This window comes from Cibotium barometz, chromosome 57 (assembly GCF_041138505.1).
Source record: "Cibotium barometz isolate CiBa-2024 chromosome 57, ASM4113850v1, whole genome shotgun sequence".
Taxonomy (NCBI): Eukaryota; Viridiplantae; Streptophyta; class Polypodiopsida; order Cyatheales; family Cibotiaceae; genus Cibotium; species Cibotium barometz.
In genome coordinates, this window is record NC_141102.1 from 41207132 (window position 1) to 41226679 (window position 19548).

Genomic DNA, 19548 nt, shown 5'->3' on the forward strand with positions numbered 1-19548 from the left:
AAGCAAATTCAGCTTGTTAAGATTCATACGGATGACAACCCGGCTGATCTGTTGACGAAGAGTTTGCCTCCGGAGCGGTTTGCTCATTGCAGACACTTGATGGGCATTGGATGAGGCCATTTTCAGCCTTGATATGGCCTTGTATATTATCATGTACATGCTGATTTTTTTTCTTTTCCTTTACTTAAGGGCACTTTGCCTTTAAGTGGGAGGTTGTTGGGGTAAAGGCGTTATGCCCACCCTTATAGTGTGTACAAGCCCATAAGTTATAGTACATAGTACACTTAGTACTTTTAATGTACTAAGTGCACTATGTGTACTAGTGCAATATACATGTGTGATAGGGGAGTCACACACTCATGCTTTTCATGAGTTGACTTATCCCCACAACTCTCTCTCTCTCCCTTGCTTCTCTGTGTATGTCTCCCATCAATGAACTCTAAACCCTAATTGACAGGTTTCTCCCCATCATATCTGGCTCCAGCGGTGCTGTCAGTCACTCCACTGTGTACTTGGCATTGTTTGAATCTAGCGTAATGCCTGATGGTCAGTGCGAATCTCAAAGTCACGGCCATAAAGAAAATGTTTCCAATGTTTTTAGGCCTGTATAACTGCAAGGAGTTCACGATCGTAGATTGAGTAATTCTTCTCTGCGGGCAGTAACTTACGAGACATGTAAGCTACTGGATGACCATTCTGTTGTAATACACCTCCAATTGCGATGTTGCTCGCGTCGGTGATCACCTGAAATGGCTCGTCCCATGAGGCAAGTGCTAAACAAGGCAGTGTTGATAAAGCCACCTTGAGGTTCTTGAATGCCTCCAATGCTCGTGGAGTCATTCGAATCTGTTGCCTTCTTGTCTTGACACTCTTTAGGAGATCGGTGAGATCCGCCACAAGAGGTCAGAAAACTTGTCTATGTAGGTGGAGTATGCTTGGCATATACCCACAAAGGATCTGATGTCATTAGTAGTTTGTGGTACTTTCCAATATGTGATCTCGGCCACCTTGGCCGGATCACGTCGAATGCCTTCTGCACTAATTATATATCCAAGGTAGTGAACCTCGAACAAATAAAATTCCGACTTCTTCTCATTGACGTAGAGCTCGTTGCTTTCCAGCAACTTCAGGACTTTCTCCACATCAATGTCATGTTGCTCATCTGTAGTTGAAAATACTAGTATGTTGTCGAGAAATATGAACACACACTTTCCAATCAATTCTCGGAACATGCGCATCATCATGCGGTTGAATGTGGCTGGGTGTTCGTCAAGCCAAAAGGCATGACCATAAATTCATAGTGGGCCCGTTCCGTACGGAAGGCTGTCTTGGGGATATCCCTCTCCACAATCCTCACGTGGTGGTACCCACTCTTTAAATCGAGTTTCGAGAACACATTAGTCCCATTCAGCCTCTCGAGAATATAATCTATTCGAGGCATCGAGAATCTACTCTTGATAGTCAGCTTATTGAGTGTACGATAATCGACACACAAACGAGAAGACCCATCTTTCTTCTTGACAAATAGGATTGGTGGTGCAAATGGTGACACACTGGGACGGATGAAGCCATATTGCAACAATTCTTGGAGTTGGCGGTCCAACTCCGGTTCCATTGCCTTGGAAAGGCGATATGGAAACTTGCTCGGGGGTTCCGAGCCTGGGAGGAGATCGATCTTGTGGTCCTCTGGTCTGGACGGGGGTAGCTGGGGAGGGAGATTGTCCCGAAGAAAAGTTTTCTGGAACTTTTCATGGAGAGCCAAATACTTCTCGGAAGCACTGACCACCGTCTAGGCAGTCTAGATGTATATCATCGCACAATGTGTGTCTTTTCTGATTGCTTGTTTAGCTTGCAAGTGGCTTATGAGTGGAAAGTTCGGAATTCCTGGCTCACACTTAATGGTCACTGGGGCGTTTGACACATTCCGACTAATCTGGAAAGTGTGCTTGTCTCACTTGACATCAGGAAGGAACTTGTGAAACCACTGAATGACCAATATTATGTTTGCTCCTACAAGAGGGGCAACCATAAAATCACGCACAAACTCTATGCCTTGAATAACTAACTTAGCACCTAGAGCTTCATACTTGACGCTCGTTGTCATGCTTGTGCTAAAACCCTCAACTTGCTTGTCCACCTAAGTCAAGACGAAACGGGCACGCCGAGCGGCCTGTTCCATGACCATGTCCTCCGTGCTGCTGTCGTCAAACAAGACGACGACTCTTTGGCCACCTATGTAGTCAAAGGTCTTGAGCAATTCGTTGCGCTCATACTCCTAGTCATGGGCGTCCTTCTGCTTATCTTCGAGCTCTCGGCTAATGATTGCTCCAATTGAAGCATTGGGATTTGAAGAACTAGGGGCAGCCACTAGGGTCTGTGTGGGAGTCGGGCTCACCACGGAAGCTGTGGAGGCTGAAGCGGCGGTCTTTGGAGCGGTAGTCTTCTTAGGACACTCCCGAGAAGTGTGTCCTTTTGTATGACAAAAGAAACACCTACCCTTCTCCTTGTATTGAGCTTCCTCGAGCTTATCCATACCCTGCACTCTTAAGTAAGCTCTTAAACTAGGGGAGCTTCTTTGTACTCAATGCCTTCATAAATATGTCTACTACTCGATCCTTTGTGCTGACATAAACCAAATCCACATCACCTGCTCGAACCCTTTCTCTCACAAAGTGATAATGCACCTCAATGTGCTTGTCCTAGCATGATACATTGGGTTAGTGGCCAACCATTCACAGCAGGTATCAAAATAAGCACGGTACTAAGCCTCAGTAGAAGATAATGAAACTATATTCTTCTTCTTGGATCTCTAGGAAATAAGACCAGAACCAAGAGTGAAGCAATAACCAGAAGTGGATCGTTGAGTATCTTGATCACCTGCCCAATCAGCATCTGAATATCTAATAAGCTCAGTGTCTCCTTTGAAAGAGAGACCATAGTTCAAGGTACCAGATAAGTAGCGGAGAATCCTCAGAGCGGCTTGCTAATGAGAATGTCGAGGTGTGGAAGAAAACTAACTGAGAACATTGACATTGTAAGAAATGTTGGGCCTGGTGTAAGTACAAGCCTCCGGTTTTGTGTACTGTCCTCCAAGAGGGGAGAGTTGTTCATCACGGGAGAGCTTGGAGTTAGGATCCATCCGACAAGAAATTGAACGGCACTCCGTCATCCCAAATGTCTCGAGGAGCTGCTGCAAATATCTATATTGGCTAAGAAAAACTCCATCAGAATACTGATAGACCTCCTTCCCAAGAAAGTAGTGGAGAAGTCCTAAATCAGTCATCTCAAAGGTAAGCTAAATTTGACCGAAGCTGTTCAATCTTGGCAAGATGTGAGCCATCAATCAATAAATCATCAACATATAAGACAATCAAACAGAGCAAAGCATCCTGAGCAAAGACATAGAGATTGCTTTTTGCAAAGCATCTCTAGAATCCAAGGGGAAGAAAGAATGCATCAATCTTACCATACCACACCTTGGGTGCCTGTTTCAAACCATGAAGGGCTTTGTGCAATCTGTACACCTTACCCTCATGTTTGGGAACTTGAGGTTGTTCAACATACACCTCCTCATGTAAGTCACCATTAAGAAAGGCAGGCTTGACTACAAGAACTGTCTCTGTGTTAATTAGGAAAAGCGTTCTGCTCTTCTCCACGATGCCCATGACTCCCTAGTTGGAGGACATAGGGGTATCAGCAGTACCCTCGAGAAATTAGAACGGTCCTTTTATTGGCCAAAGATGAGGCGTGATGTCTACGCACATGTACAAGCCTGAAAGATTTGTCAAAAAGTCAAGGTTCCCCATACAAAGAAGGCAGGTTTACTTCAACCTTTGCCTATCCCCGACGGACCTTTCATCGACATGTCTGGACTTTGTAGGGCCTCTACCAGCATCCACCGGATCCCGTAACACTCAGTGTTTTACCATTGTGGATCGCTGTAGTAAATTCTGCATGCTCATCCCATGCAAGCATACTGCCACAGCCGAGGACGTAGCCTGTCTGTTTCTCAAGCATTGGTATCCAGTTTGTGGTTTGCCTAGCACCATAACATCAGATAGAGATTCCAAGTTTACCTTGCATTTCTGGAGGGCATTATTTGAAAACTTCGGAACTAAGTTGCAGTTGTCTAGTGTATTCCATCCGCAGACAGATGGCCAAACAGAAATTTATAACTAGTTGGCCTTTGATGTTCTCATAAAGTACTGTCATGACGAGCAGTCCAAATGGGAACATTATCTTCCATTGGTCCAAGCTATCTTGAACGACACTCATTCATCCAGTGTCTGATGGACTCCATATGAAGCAGTCTTTGGTCGCCGTTTTTCTTCTCTTTTGACGAGAATGGTGTCTCCATCTTTAGAGGCTATCCGAGATCATTGAGTCGGTCAAGGACCGCTTGACCAAAGCTCAGGAAGCATATAGCAGACAGGCAAATAAGTCCAGACGAGATGTCCACTTCAAGGAAGGGGATTGGGTCTATTTGCGTATCATGAAACAGAGATTGAAACAAGTGGGCAAACGTTGTCCCAAGCTTTCATTCCGTAGTTTTGGCCCTTTTCCAATAGTTAATAAGTTAAGTGATGTCTCCATGAAGTTAAAGTTGCCTACCAGTTGGACAATGCATGATGTTTTCCATGTTTCTTGGCTAAAACCATATGTTGGTCCAGAAGTGTGATGTTTCAGATGAACAACAGCCAAACGTGGTAGACGAACCAGAAGTTATTGAGCCTGAGCAGATCCTTCTTCATAGATGGAAGCATGGTTCCGGTCGACGGATACGTTAGTTCTATACGAAATTCCGAGATCGAGGCACCCACGAAGCTGTATGGCTCGACGAGGAGTTCTTCTAGGAGTACCCCCAGTTGTTGGGGGACTACTTGGAAGCCATGAACCTGCCACCAAGCTAAGCAGGAGGGAATGCCACATGCACTCTGCACTTAGTGCAGAGTGCATGGTGACAAACTGGCTCATCATGAGCAGTGCAACATTTGTACAGTATTAGAACCCAGTAGGATGATATTTGTCGTACGCCGTGACCCCATTTTACATCCCGAGTCCAGGATAATTCAGGCACGAGCTACGTAGGTCATTCCTCAGCCTTAGCGGGTCAGTCAGTCAGTCAAGTCCCTTAACCCACTTGGAGAGAATCATTCATGCATGTAGAGTCAGTAGAACCCTTAGGGTTTGCTCAAAAAGCACTCTTCATCCTGCATAATATGCATTCATATGCGTGTGCATCATTTAGAACATCCCAAAAGCCTTAGGGAATTTACTAGGATTTATCTGGTATTTTTCCATATTTTCTGGTATTTATTTGGCATTTATTGTCATTTATAAACATAAAGTTTATTAAATTATGACCAGGCAACTTGACCAACCCCTATCTAGTATAAATAGGCTTGCATAGGGCTTAGTTTCCCATTCAGTCTTCAGTGTGCTAAGAGCTTTCCTCCTCAGCCCTAGGAGTTCCCTTGCCTTCAGCACTAGACTAGTCTCATCCAGCCCTTGGAGTGCTTGAGTTTGCTTCAGCCAGCCTTGGTTCTCCAACGCATGCAGTTTAGCAGTCCCTACAGCCATAAGTGCAGCAATTCAGCAGTACTAACGCAGCCATTCAGCAGTCATAACTCAGCAATTCAGTAGGACAGCACATAGGCGCAGCCGTACAGTCCTCCATAATCCCCAAAACAGCAAACAGTCCTGCGTTTTCTGTCCAGCATCAGCACAGCCCTGCGTTTACAGTTCCACAGCAGTCGTACCTTGCGTTTTCAGTCCTACAGCAGTTCCTCCGTCTATATGCATCATCCACATCTACCCCAGCCATCTGGTGAAAGGTAACACAAATCTGAGTTCCTCAAAGACTTTGGTCAAATGCTCCTGATGCTCCTTCTCTGAGTGAGAAAACACAATCATATCATCAAAGAAAGTGCCCACAAAAGCACGGTGGGGTCAAAAAATCCAATCCATCATCTTGTTAAAAGTCGCTGAAGCATTCGTAAGACCAAAAGGCATAACCAAAAACTCATAAAGTCCAAAAGTTGTCCTGAAGGTTGTCTTGTGCACATTTCTAGCCTGATGCGAATTTGATGATATCCACTCTTCAGATCAATGCGACTGAAGTAAGTTGCTCTCTATAATCGATCCAAAATATCATCGATTCGAGGTATAGGGAATCTGTTCTTGATGGTAATCTTATTTAGTGTCCTGTAATCAATGCACATCCGCCAAGAACCATCTTTCTTTTGTACCAAAAGCACTGGTGAACAATAGGGTGAAGAGCTCGGCTGAATCAACCCTTTGTCCAACAGATCACGCACTTGGCTCATAATCTCTTCTTGTTGGGCTGCACTCACCCTATAGGGTGGCTTATTCGGTGGTGAACTTCCCGGAATCAAATCAATCCCATGATCCTCAGGCCTAGCAGGCGATAATTCCCCTGGCAAAGCCTTTGAAAAACAATCTTGAAAACTTTGAGAAAATCCAATCTTTCCTTATCCAGCTCAAATAGGTTAGTATCCTGATTCTCTTTAACAAACAATAAGTAAACAAAAAGATGTTTCTTTATTAGACGAGCAATGGCCGAGGCAGATACAACAAGAATACATTCCCCTTTAAGCTTTACATCAAGAGTGTGTTCTTTATTCTTATTAGTGAGAGATTTTCCTGTTGAAAGTATCTACCACCGCTTTAACCTTATGGCACCAAGGCATACCCAACAAAACATCACAACCCTCCAAAGGCATAATGAAGAAGTTATCCTCTCTGTCCGTGTAAGTCTGCACACTGAGACGCAGTTTCCCAATGATCGATGTAACCTCAACCGAATGTCCAGGACAAGCCAAAGTAACCTCATGTAACACACCCATCTCCTTTGGTTTGATGCCCAACTTTGCTGCACAAGGGTTAGTGAACATCAAAAACACTTCATAGTAAATAGCAAAATCACCAACTTTGCAAACTCAAAGTATACTTAGCTTTTCGTTGCCAGGTTGGTTATGAAGCCAAAAGAAATATCTCGTCACCATATCCTTAAGATATCCTGAGATATATCTCTATATAGCTTGCCTGTAAGCTTGATAATATAATCCACAATATCCATATGGAAAGAGTGCTAAACGTGTGCACATAAAGCCAACTCCACACTTTTAAGATAAAATTTTGTGAATTCATAAATCCTTAGATCAACAAGCTGTCTACTGCTCATGCTCTTGCTTCATAAGCTATGAAGCGGCTGGCCATGCTTAACAGCAATGACGGTAAGTGTGGTCCCCACTTGAGATCTTTTCTCTTCCTTATTGATAGAAGGAAGCCTTCGGCTTCCAAGAAAGCCTATGCTCTGATACCAACGTAACTCGCGGCGGTGCCCGGGGGACTAGGGCCTTTGACACACTTGTTGATACCATCAATGCATATTAAAACATTTAAACATGGCCACAGCCTTAACACACATCCATCATCACTTTGCATAAAACATAAAGCTGGACAAAATATCCACAAATGCTGAAAATGGAGCTTGCACATGTGACACCACATAGAGGCCGGAATGGGCCGACCCCCCCCCCCCCCCCTTGGAGTATTTTATTACCCAAGGAGAATAATATCATGTACAAGCTTTGAGGGCCTTACTCTCCCCACGGGAGATGTCGGATTATCCATATACAAATGCCATAACACAGCCCAACACGAGGCAACCAAGCCGGAACATAGGCTGTAGAAATGCCGAGCCAACAACATAATCCATATACCTCCGTGTGGGTACTGATTCTTCCCCAAAAACCTTGGGTCTTCATGCAATAGAGCTGGTATAGCAAGTACAACTCTCCATTCAGCCGGTACAGTAGGTACAATGGCTGGTATAGTCGGTATAGTAGGTACAGTGGTTGGTACAGTCGGTACGGTGGTTGGTACAGCAGGTACATCAAGTACAAATGTTGGTACAGCATGTATAATGACTAGTATAGCAAGTACAGTGGCCGGTACAGCAAGTATAGAAGCTGGTATAGTCGGTACAATGGGTGGTACAGCAAGTACAAGTACAAGGACTGGTACAACCAGTACAATGGCTGGTACAGCAGGTACAAAGGTTGGTACAAGAAGTACAATGGCTAGAAATCATAATAAATGATTAAATATCCTTGCCTTAAGTATTTCTTCGCGATGGAAGCCTCCAAAACAGTCCCCAACAGCCGGTATTCTTCATGGGCAGCCTTCAAGAGAGAGAGAAAGAGAGTAGCTATCATTAGGGCAGCCTGTAACGGTGGTAGAGGCTAGTGTGCAGCAAGAGAGCCTCTATTAATGAAGAGAGAGGGCTCCAATTTATAGATTTGGGTCTCCCATGAGCTAAAATGGCAAGAGAAGGCTACAATGACAAGTGGAGAGCCACACAATAGCTGAAGTGACAAGTGTGAGGCCACTTGTCTCACTTTGATCCACTTTATAACAAGTGTTAGGCCACTTGTCTCACTTTGGTCCACTTTCTTGCCACATGTCCCAATCTAAGAGATGGGTCCTTCCATAAACTTTATCTCTAAAAATATCCCAACTGGCAGACATTCTGTCATAGGCACTTTGCCAACTCTTGGTATCTGCTCAATTCCAGATGTAATGACGCGAACAGAATTTCCATCGGAGTCGGGCCAAACATAGCAACTCTCCTAAATTTTAAGAGTGTGGTCCTTTGTATTCTAGGATAATCCCCCATTCCCGAAGCTTGTACTTTCCAAATATTTAGACATCCTGGAGTCCACCAGACCCCTTTCATACTGGGAAATGTCTAGGCTAGTGACAGGATCCTCCACGAGCTGCTCTGGACCTACCTCGCCCGAGAGGAGTTATCTTGGACCGAGCCTTTGCACTCCAGCGTGCCCGACGCCCTCGACTCCCCCCCTCGTCGGCCACGATCACCTTACCAGCTCCAGATCCAGGACATGCTCCATCGCCATCGAGCTATCTTTCCACGTGACATAGCTGAGGGAGACCTCTCGGCCATACTCGTCAACCCCATGCTTGACATTTTGGAGAGTGGTATACCATCTACTCGGAGCTGATGTTGCTCCCATGTTTTTATGTTCTTAGTTTTCCATGACGAGTTTCCATGGACAGTTTTGTATCACCCCAGTGAGAGAGCTATATTTCTGTTTTCATTCTGTTTTATTTTCCATTCCATGATGAGATATGCCATGGACATTATTGTACCACTTGGGTCTCATAGGCCCATTGGGTCTTTAGTAGACGCTTAATATATCTTTCTTTCTCTCTCTCTCTCTCTCTCTCTCTCTCTCTCTCTCTCTCTCTCTCTCTCACACACACACACACACACACACACACAGATTTCTTTGTGGTACACACATCCACATCAGAATACAGTGCCCACAACAATTCCTCGACTACGACGTCAAAGCCCACCACCGGTACCCACGCTCCAGCTCCATGCCCTAGAGGTGTTCTAAGCAAGAGAGCTCGATCCATTTTGTGAGCCCGATGTCCTCGACCCAGAGCTCAGTTTTACCACTTTGAGTGCCATGTTGCAGTGCCCCATGTGGGATATCTTAGGATGATATGCGAGCCTATGCTTATTGTACATGGATCAGCTCTAGTAGTTCAGCTTTGTCATTTTCTTTCATTTCATTTTAGTACCCTTGATGATGTATTCCATGGACATTATGTAATCCTTTTGGTCTCATAGGTTATTTTGGCCTTTTGTAGACGTTAATATAACTTTCTTTCTTTCTTTCTTTCTTTCTTTTTGTTTGGGTTCAAATTTAAGTACCCTTGATGATGTATTCCATGGACATTATGTAATCATTTTAGTACCCTTGATGATGTATTCCATGGACATTATGTAATCCTTTTGGTCTCATAGGTTATTTTGGCCTTTTGTAGACGTTAATATAACTTTCTTTCTTTCTTTCTTTCTTTCTTTTTGTTTGGGTTCAAATTTAAAAAGGAACTCAACCTAAACGTCATCGTGCTATCAAATTTTCCCCCAACTTTACTCCATTTCTTCCATTTTTAAAAAAAAATTTATCCTAATTTCTCCAATGTCACCACCCGATTTTCGAGTTTATTCCAATTTCCTTAATTTCTCTGATGTCATGCAATTGAAGGAGAGAGCACATGCAGAAGCATAAACAGTACATGAGAGAGTGCAAAGGAGAAAGAAAGAAAGAAAGAAAGAAAGATTTTATTAACGTCTTCCAAAAGACCGAACTCGGCCTATGAGACAAATCGGAGTACCTGTATGGGGTATCCTCTGTCATCCCAACAAAATGAAAAAGTACTGAATAAAAAAGCTGAATCTGGGTGTGCAGGGGATGGAGCTCTACTACTAGGAGAATGCAAAGCTATATGCATGGAGTATACAATCATGATATGCAACCTAGCTAGCTCCATCCTGTACCATACTGGGGATATAAAATGGTATACATCAGTGAAGGGGGTGTCCACAGCTCCCTGAAGAACATGCCTGGGTGTGCTCTGAAGCGAGCCAGTCGCTCCGTACCCTCTCTGTGAAACTGAGCTCTGATCTCTGTCATCTCTCTCTGGTATAGGCGTGGTGTCCGAAAGCCAGGTGTCCTCTGTCTCCTGCGGGCTCTAAGTGTCTCTGCTCTCTGGAGAGTAGAGACAAGATCACCTTTTATAATAGCCGTAAAGCTTTACGATGGTAATGGCCAGCAACTAGATGTTGAACTATGTGCGAGGGAAATGGATGAAAGAGTGAATAATGGGGAACTCCTTATATAGTGCATGAGTGAGTTGGCCGACTGCCTCTAGGGCTGGCCGACTGCTCACAAGACAAATAAATAGGAAAAATACAAGAAAATACCAAAGACAAATGGTAAAGCCCCAGAACACTGAGATGCACAATTCTAACACCCCCTCTGTAGCTCATAGTGTGCAAGAGTTGGAAGAAGATAAGTCAATGAAGATGCAACCATGGACCCTCTAGCATCGCGAATACTGGAATCACCTCGGAGAGAGCACCTGCCAACCTGTTTCCTCGAAACATGAGAGAGACAAAGATTGCAAGCAAGAACAAGAGCTTTATTAGCTTGAGGTTACAGAGTACAAGAGAGAGAGAGAAAGATTGCATGAGAAAAAAGAGAAAGATTGCAAGCAAGAACAAGAGCTTTATTAGCTTGAGGTTACAGAGTACAAGAGCCAGTAAATAGGGCAATGTAAGATGATTGAATGAATAAAAGAGAGCAACTCTTATATACTTGTGCATGAAGCAGGTCGGTTGTAGAAACAGGCCGACAGGACCTCCATGACAGCACAAGAAGATGCAATATTTTAACACCCCCTCTGCATCTTGAAGTGTGCAAAAAAGTCAGAAGAAAACTGATGACGAAGGTGCGACCATGGACACCTCAGCATGGCCAGTATCGAGTACACCTCGGAAAATGCACATGTCAGCCAAATCACCAATGTGAGAACCTGTCAAAGAGGAGAGTGCGGAAAGTTTGTATATACCATTCTCCACACTGCGTATGATACCATGAAAGAATGTGCACAAGCGAAAGCAAATAAACATGAGAGAGAGAAAGATTGCAAGCAAGAACAAGAGCTTTATTAGCTTGAGGTTACAGAGTACAAGAGCCAGCAAATAAGGCAATGTAAGATGATTGAATGAATAAAAGAGAGCAACAAGCAGGTCGGCTGTAGAAACAGGCCGATAGGACCTCCACGACAGCAGAAGAAGATGCAATATTTTAACATAACCTCAAGCTAATAAAGCTCTTGTTCTTGCTTGCAATCTTTCTCTCTCTCATGTTTATTTGCTTCCGCTTGTGCACATTCTTTCAGATGCCACCACGAACAACAAGGAACTTTGCTTGGCCATGAATTTCTACACAATGTGCAGTGAACTCCAAAAATAGATGATGAGCTGCTAGACACACCGTGCCCATAATCCCCAATTGTTGACGGAACACATAATGTCCCAAAAGCCTCAAACAATGAACTTGGAACAGATCCAGTTCATAAACTCTACTGTACCAAAGATAACCATGTCCTGTTAGATGTCGAATGCTTGGAACTTCAAATCACGGTATCATGTGTCGTGTCTTTGCCTTTTCTCTGAGATGAAGCCTTGCCCTTGGTCTTGTCGTTCTTCTTGGACAAACAATCCTTGGACAGATGTTCTCTTTTCCCACAAGAGAAACAGCGACTCCGACCTTTCTTCTGAACTGAGGAAAGTGCCTGGTCAGAACTGTTGATTGACACCTTCAACTTATCTTGTGAGATGAGAACAGACGACTCCTCCAAAAGTAGGGAGCTAAGATCATCAAAATCCAACTGAGTGTGAGTGTGAGAGACGGTGTGGAGCACACGAAGAAACAGAACAAAACGTGTGGAGGCAAGGAGCAAAACGATGGAGCTCAAATTATGAAGATATGTTTGTTACAAAACTTAGGGCATATAATAACCCTAACTGGTGCCCGTTTCACATAACGGTAAGTTGGGCGCCTTATTGGGCGTGGGGAAAAAACCTCACTTAAAGTGAGTAAAAAGTGCCCGGCCGGTCCTAATACATTGGCCACTGCCCATAATAATGTCAGGACATTATTTCTAACACCCCCCTGCAGTGCCAATGTGGGTACAAGGCATGATGTCAATCACCAAAAGGAAGTAAGCCTAAAGCTTTGCGGAAAGCTTCAAACTTTTCTCGAGGTAAAGCTTTGGTGAAAATGTCTGCGACATTGTCATGTGTTGGACAATAGATCATGCTGATCTCCCCTGCATGAAGTCTTTCTCTGACATAATGATAATGTATCTCTATGTGTTTCGTTCGTGCATGAAACACAGGATTCCGTGCTACTGCAATAGAGCTCTGACTGTCAGTGAGAATCGGAGTAGGCTCCTCCAATAAAGGATGAAGATCTGCCAAGAGTCTGCGTAGCCAAACACATTCCACTGTCGTTGTGAAAGCTGCCCTGTACTCAGCCTCACAAGACGAGGTAGCTACTGTAGATTGTTTCTTGCTCAACCATGAAATGCATGAGTGTCCCAAAAAGAAACAATTACCACTGGTAGACTGCCTTGTGTCGAAGTCACCAGCCCAATCTGAATCACTGTATGCAAGTAAATGCAAGTCACCCCCCCTGGAAACATCAAGCCATAAGACTTGGTGCCTTGCAAGTAACGAAACACACGCTTTACAGCTTGCCAATGAAGCATCCGTGGGCTGTGCATATATCTGCTCACCTGGGATACTGCATACTGAATATCCGGTCAGGTGTTGCACAAGTAAATCAGGCACCCAATAGCCTGACAATAGAGAATAGCATCAAAAGATTCACTGCCATCATGTACTGTAAGTTTCAGCCCTGGTTCCATAGGAGTGGAAATAGGCTTACAATCTTGAAATTTGAATCTTTCCAACAGTCTCTGTACATACTTTGACTGTAACATAAAGATACCCTTCTCACTTTGTATGAACTGTATGCCCAAGTAATAGTGCAACATACCCATATCTGACATCTCAAAAGCAGATTTGAGTTCGGACTTAAAATCTGAAATTTTATCCGCATCAGTACCTGTGAGCAGCATATCATCTACATAAAGAATGATTATCAAAATATCCCCCCCATCTCTCTTGATGTAGAGGGTGCTTTCAGTTGGACTGTTGGTGAACCCCTGGCTAGTCAAAAATGCATCAATCTTTGCATACCAGGCACGCGGTGCTTGTTTTAAGCCATACAAAGCTTTCCTCAACTTGCACACCTTGTGCTCTTCACCAGACATAGCAAAACCAAGAGGTTGTATCACATAAACCTCTTCCTCAAGATCACCATTCAAAAAAGCTGTTTTTATGTCCAACTGATGTACAAACCAGCCATAATGTGCAGCCATAGCAACAACAACACGGATGGTGGTCATCCGAGAAGTGGGGGCAAAAGTTTCTTCATAATCTATGCCCTTTTTCTGAGCATAGCCCTTAGCAACCAGCCTTGCTTTGTACCTGTCAATGGTACCATCTGGTTTGCGTTTAACCTTATAAACCCACTTTGTACCAATTGCCTTCTTGCCAGGAGGCAAATCCACCAAATCCCATGTATGATTCTTAACAATAGAATCCAATTCAGCTTGCATGGCCTGCATCCAATGCTGATTTTCACTTGCATCTTCAAAACTTTCAGGTTCCTCTTCATCCATAAGAGAACTCACCCAAGCTGACTCTGAAAAGTTAGAGCTTTCAGCCTCACGTGTACTCCTACGTGTCCTACCTGGTAATGGAGCAGCAAGTCTACTCTCTTGAAGAGTCTGTATAGCCCAACGAGGAATGGTTCTAGCTTCTTGCAAAGCTGTCCTCTCTTGTACAACAATATCCTCTTCTGCTTGCTGTATGTTAGGCTCAGCCTGGGGCTGATTTAAAGCATCAAACACACGAGGTGGTGGCTGCAAATTCTGAAATTCAGCCGGTATATCAGCTGTGGTTCCTATGCCAATGGGTATCAACCCTTCAAATACATCAAAAGACTCCTGAGGTTGCTGAAATTTAAATTCAGCAATGGGTTGGGCTGAATTCTCTGCAAAAACAACATCTCTGCTCACAAAAATCCTGCGTGTGAATGACAGGATTATAGAGACGGTACCCTTTACTTTGACTGCTGTAGCCAACAAATATGCACTTTATGGCTTTATCATCAAGCTTCCCACGAAGCTCCTGTGGTACATGTGCATAAGCCAAGCAACCAAACACACGAAAATAATCAACACTAGGTTTCCGATCAAACCAAGCTTCATAGGGTGTAACAGATCTGAGTGCCTTTGTAGGGCACCTGTTCAACACATGAGTGGCACACATAAGAGCTTCCACCCAAAACTTATGTGGCAATCCCTTTGCTTTCAGCATGCACCTGGCCATCTCCATGAGTGACCTATTCTTTCGTTCGGCGACACCATTCTGCTGAGGTGTATATGGTGTAGTACACTGGTGTACTATGCCCTTCTCTAAACAAAAAGCATCAAATACTTTAGATAAGTATTCCCCCCCTCTGTCAGTTCTGAGAGTCTGCACTTTTTGTCCTGTTGCATTTTCAACCATGTTGACATAATGTCGGAAATGCATAAAGACATCAGATTTGTTCTTCAAAGCATACACCCAGGCATATCTGGAAAAGTCATCAATAAAAGTAACAAAATACCAATGACCTCCCAAGGATTGTGTCCTCATTGGACCACATACATCACTGTGAATGAGCTGCAATTTGCGGACAGCTCTAACAACTCTATCCTTTTTGAAAGCCTGACGATGCATCTTTCCCAAAACACATCCCTCACACACATGTCTAGGAGGAGTCTCTAAATTAGGTAGAGCATCTAGCATTTTCAGCTTCTGAAGTGCCATGAGACTGCCATAATTTACATGCCCAAACCTGGCATGCCACAACTCTGCATCCTGCATAGCAGATGTAGAGATAGAAACAACACATGCACTGTGCCTCTCATAAGGATCAAGACGGTACAAACCGCGACATAAGGTCCCTGTAGCAACCAAAGCAAAGTCACTTTCCCTGTCACGGACCATACATTTAGTATCCTCAAAGGAAACAACCAGCCCTCTCTTTGCAAAAGAAGACACTGAGAGAAGATTCTTCTTTATCCCAGGCACATACAATACATCCTGAAGGAGAAATTCTGAGCCATTAATGGCTGTAAGCATAACATCCCCTGTGCCCTGAACTGGATAAGAAGCATTATTTGCACACGTAACCTTTCTGCCACATGAAGAAGGTACCATCTTGCCAAACAAATCCTTTCTGGACGTGATGTGCCTTGAGGCACCACTGTCAAAGAACCATACATCACCACTTTCACTCACACTGAGTGAATGAACCTCATTTAAGGGATCATAGCTGCAAGTAAAGAAGCACCAATCCTCTTCCACAAGATTGACTGTGGCATCATCTTTCTTGTTATCCACATCTGAAGAGTCTTAAACTGAATTACCAGACTCTTTCTTCTTTTCCTTGGCTATCCTCTTAGGACATTCATGAATATAGTGACCTGTTTTCTTGCAGTAATGGCACTTACCCTTCTTTTTAGGTTTCTGTGCATCATCCTTCTCTTTACTAGATGGCTGTCCTGATTCTGACTTAGGCTTATATGCACCAGATTTTCCTTTGCCCTTGTTCTTGGCAAAGAGTGCTTGCTCACCACTTCTTTGCATGACATTTTTCCGAGTCTGCTCTTCCTGCAGCAAAAGTCCAACCAAATCCTGAAAGGATAGAGGGACTGGATTACCCCTCATGGACAAGTGAAGAGATGTATGAAAACCCAAATAAGAGCTCGGTAAAGAGTTAAGTGTAGTGGTGACCATCTCAGCATCAGAAATGATTTCATCAATATTCAAGAGCTGTTCTCTCAAATCCTGAATCTTCGTAAGATGATCCTGCATAGAATCACCCTCATCCATGCACAAGTGTGATAGTTCCCGCTTCAAAAAGGCAACTCTAGCCTCATTGCGAGCCTGATACATGTGCTCCAAAGTATCCCATGCAGCCTGAGATGTCCTGCATGAACGGATATGCGGAATAATGGACCTCTTTACTGAAAGTGCAATCAAAGAGAGTGCCTGAGCATCCCTGGAATCCCACCTAGTTTGTTCCTGTGTAGGTGCCTGAGGAGCTGGTAGTACAACCTGCTGCCTGCCATGTTGTGGAGGGGTAGCTGGGGCCACATGCATAGGCCTTGCCTCAGCTCCACTTACATAATTCCACAAATTCTTTGCAACTAGCAGATTCCTGATCATAAAGCTCCACAGGGAATAGTTGGTTCCATCCAACTTATCTTCCTGGGCTAAAAACCCAAACACATCAGCGGTGTTCTGTGCCATGAGAGCAAACTGTAACCTGCAAAAGAGACTGACTGCAGAAGAGTCCACAAATATTGCTCGAGACTGTCTGTTTCACACAGATAGACAGCACAGCAACAAAAGCCCCAAATTTCTGGCGGCTCAAATTTCTCTGATTCCCACAAAAAACCTGTGGGAGCTGTCACAGAGTGTGCAGCAACATAAAAACAGCAAAAGCCCCAAATTTCGGACTTGATTTGCTGACAAAATTCACAGTTAAGCTCCAAAATACAGCAGGTAGACTCACCCGAGTTGCTGCTGCAGATTGCTGAGTACGAACTGATGCAGAAGACGGTACAGAAGGCTGTACGGACAGCAAACAGCAACCAGCAGGTGCTGTACAGAACTGTACGGATAGAAAACAGCAGATAGGGCTGTACGACTGCTGTACGGCTGCTGTACTATCAGAAAACAGCACCAAAACTGGTCGTACAGACCTGTACGAACAGAAAAACAGCAACCAGCAGCCACACGTGCTGCACAGATGCTGTACGGCCTGTAGAAAAACGACCAGCACTGCTTTTTGCACCAGAACAGTGCCCGAGACACACAGAAAGCAGTCGCCCAGGTCTGTAGAAGGAGGGCGACCTGTTTTTCAGCACCAGAAGCAGGCGACCAGCACAATAGAGGTGTTTCTTCGCGACGAAAGTGCTTCACCAGCAGTAGGGAAGGCGGGAGCAGGAACAACAACCTGCTCTGATACCAATTGTGAGTGTGAGAGACGGTGTGGAGCACACGAAGAAACAGAACAAAACGTGTGGAGGCAAGGAGCAAAACGATGGAGCTCAAATTATGAAGATATGTTTGTTACAAAACTTAGGGCATATAATAACCCTAACTGGTGCCCGTTTCACATAACGGTAAGTTGGGCGCCTTATTGGGCGCGGGGAAAAAACCTCACTTAAAGTGAGTAAAAAGTGCCCGGCCGGTCCTAATACATTGGCCACTGCCCATAATAATGTCAGGGCATTATTTCTAACACTGAGTGGATGTGACTTGGCACCGCAAAGATCGAGAAATCACATCATAGTTCGGAGGAAGCTTGGTGAGGATTAGAGCAGCCAGCTGAGAAGAGGACAAAGCAGCACCCATAGCCAGTAACTGGTCATGGATAACCTTGGCCTTCATGAGAAAAGACTGCATGGAATTACCTTCAGGAAATAACAAGCCGTAGAGCTGTCCCTGCAAGGTAACTGCCCTCATCGATGAATCTCGAGCAAAGAGATCCTCCAATTTTGACCATACCTGATGAGCATTGGTGAGAGTTTGCACTGGCGGTGAGACCTCCTCTGTGATGGTTTGCACAAGCACAGAATGCGCCTTTGAGTCCCGATTCTCCCAGTCTTGTAATTCCAGAGCAAATTAATCCTCCTGATCCTGAGTCCACCTCCTAGAGTTTTGAGGACGCTCGAGCTTCCTTTCAGTGCCGTGAACAATGTCCAACAAACCCTTGTGGATGAACCAGACCCGCATTTGAAGCTTCCAATGAGCGTAGTTGGGTCCTTTCAACTTGTCATCTATGTTCGTAAGGGGGGGAGCCATATCCACAGTAGCAAAGAACAAATCTCAGCTCTCAAACGCTTCTCTCAAGTGCTTTCCAACGAAGCGAGGCACCAAGAACAATCAGCCCCCCCTCAAACCGTAGAGAGAGAGGCGGGACAGCAGCAAAACAGAAGATCCACCGGGAACCTCTTACCGGAAGGGCAGGGATGCGTGGAGGAAGAAGACAATGTAGGGCCACTTGTCTGGCAGCACCAAATGCAAAGAACTCACCCAAAAACAGATGCTGGTGCAGAAAACACAGCCACAACTCCACCTTTTGCCTTTGTAGAAGAACACGCAGCCAAGTGAACTGGCCGGATTGCCTCTAAGAAAATGCAGCCAAGTGAACTGGCCGGATTGCCTTTGTAGGAGAAAACACAGTCACCAAAATTGGCCGGCAGCAAACAGCCGGCTGGTTAGGCCTGAAAACGCAGCACTGTTGGGAAAAGCAGCCACTTGTTGTCACAGATCTACAGCCAGAGAGATGTGGAGAAAAATGCACAGCAAAAGGAGGGAAAGGTGGGCAGATTTGCAGAGTTTGGAGCAGCCTGGACCTAAGCGTATGATACCATGAAGGAGATAGCACAGGCGGAAGCATAAACAGTAAACATATGAGAGAGTGCAAAGGAGAATGAGAGAGTTGGACAAGATCACCTTTTATAACAGCATTAAAGCTTTACAATGGCAATGGCCAGCAACTTCATGTTGAACTATGTGCAAGGGAAATGGATGAAGGAGTGAATAATGGGAAACTCCTTATATAGTGCATGAGTGAGCTGGCCGGCTGCCTCTAGGGCTGGCCGACTGCTCACAAGACAAATAAATAGGAGAAATACAATAAAATACGAGAGATAAATGGTAAAGCCCCAAAACACTGAGATGCACAATTCTAACAGCAATTTCCTCAATTTATTCCAATTTTCACCAAGCTCCTCCAACTTTTCCAAATTCCGCCGAATTCCCAAAATTCCCCCAATTTTCTCCCAATTCTTCCAATTTCTCTAATTTCCCTTCTTAAGTCTCCTCAATTCCCCTCAAGTTTTCCAAGTTTTTTCCAAATTTTCCAAATTCCTCAATTTTCAACGTTTCATATATTATTTTATTTATATTTTAAAAGTAAAAAATGTGAACGTACTAAACGTCCTTAT

At 44.3% G+C, this 19548-nt stretch overlaps 1 protein-coding gene across 1 annotated transcript in view; it reads left to right on the forward strand.

Annotated features, from left to right (window-relative positions):
- The window catches only part of LOC147606762 (uncharacterized), a 68057-nt gene that overhangs the window by 24892 nt on the left and 23617 nt on the right, over positions 1 to 19548 (forward strand). The gene's annotated exons all lie outside the window — the stretch shown is intronic.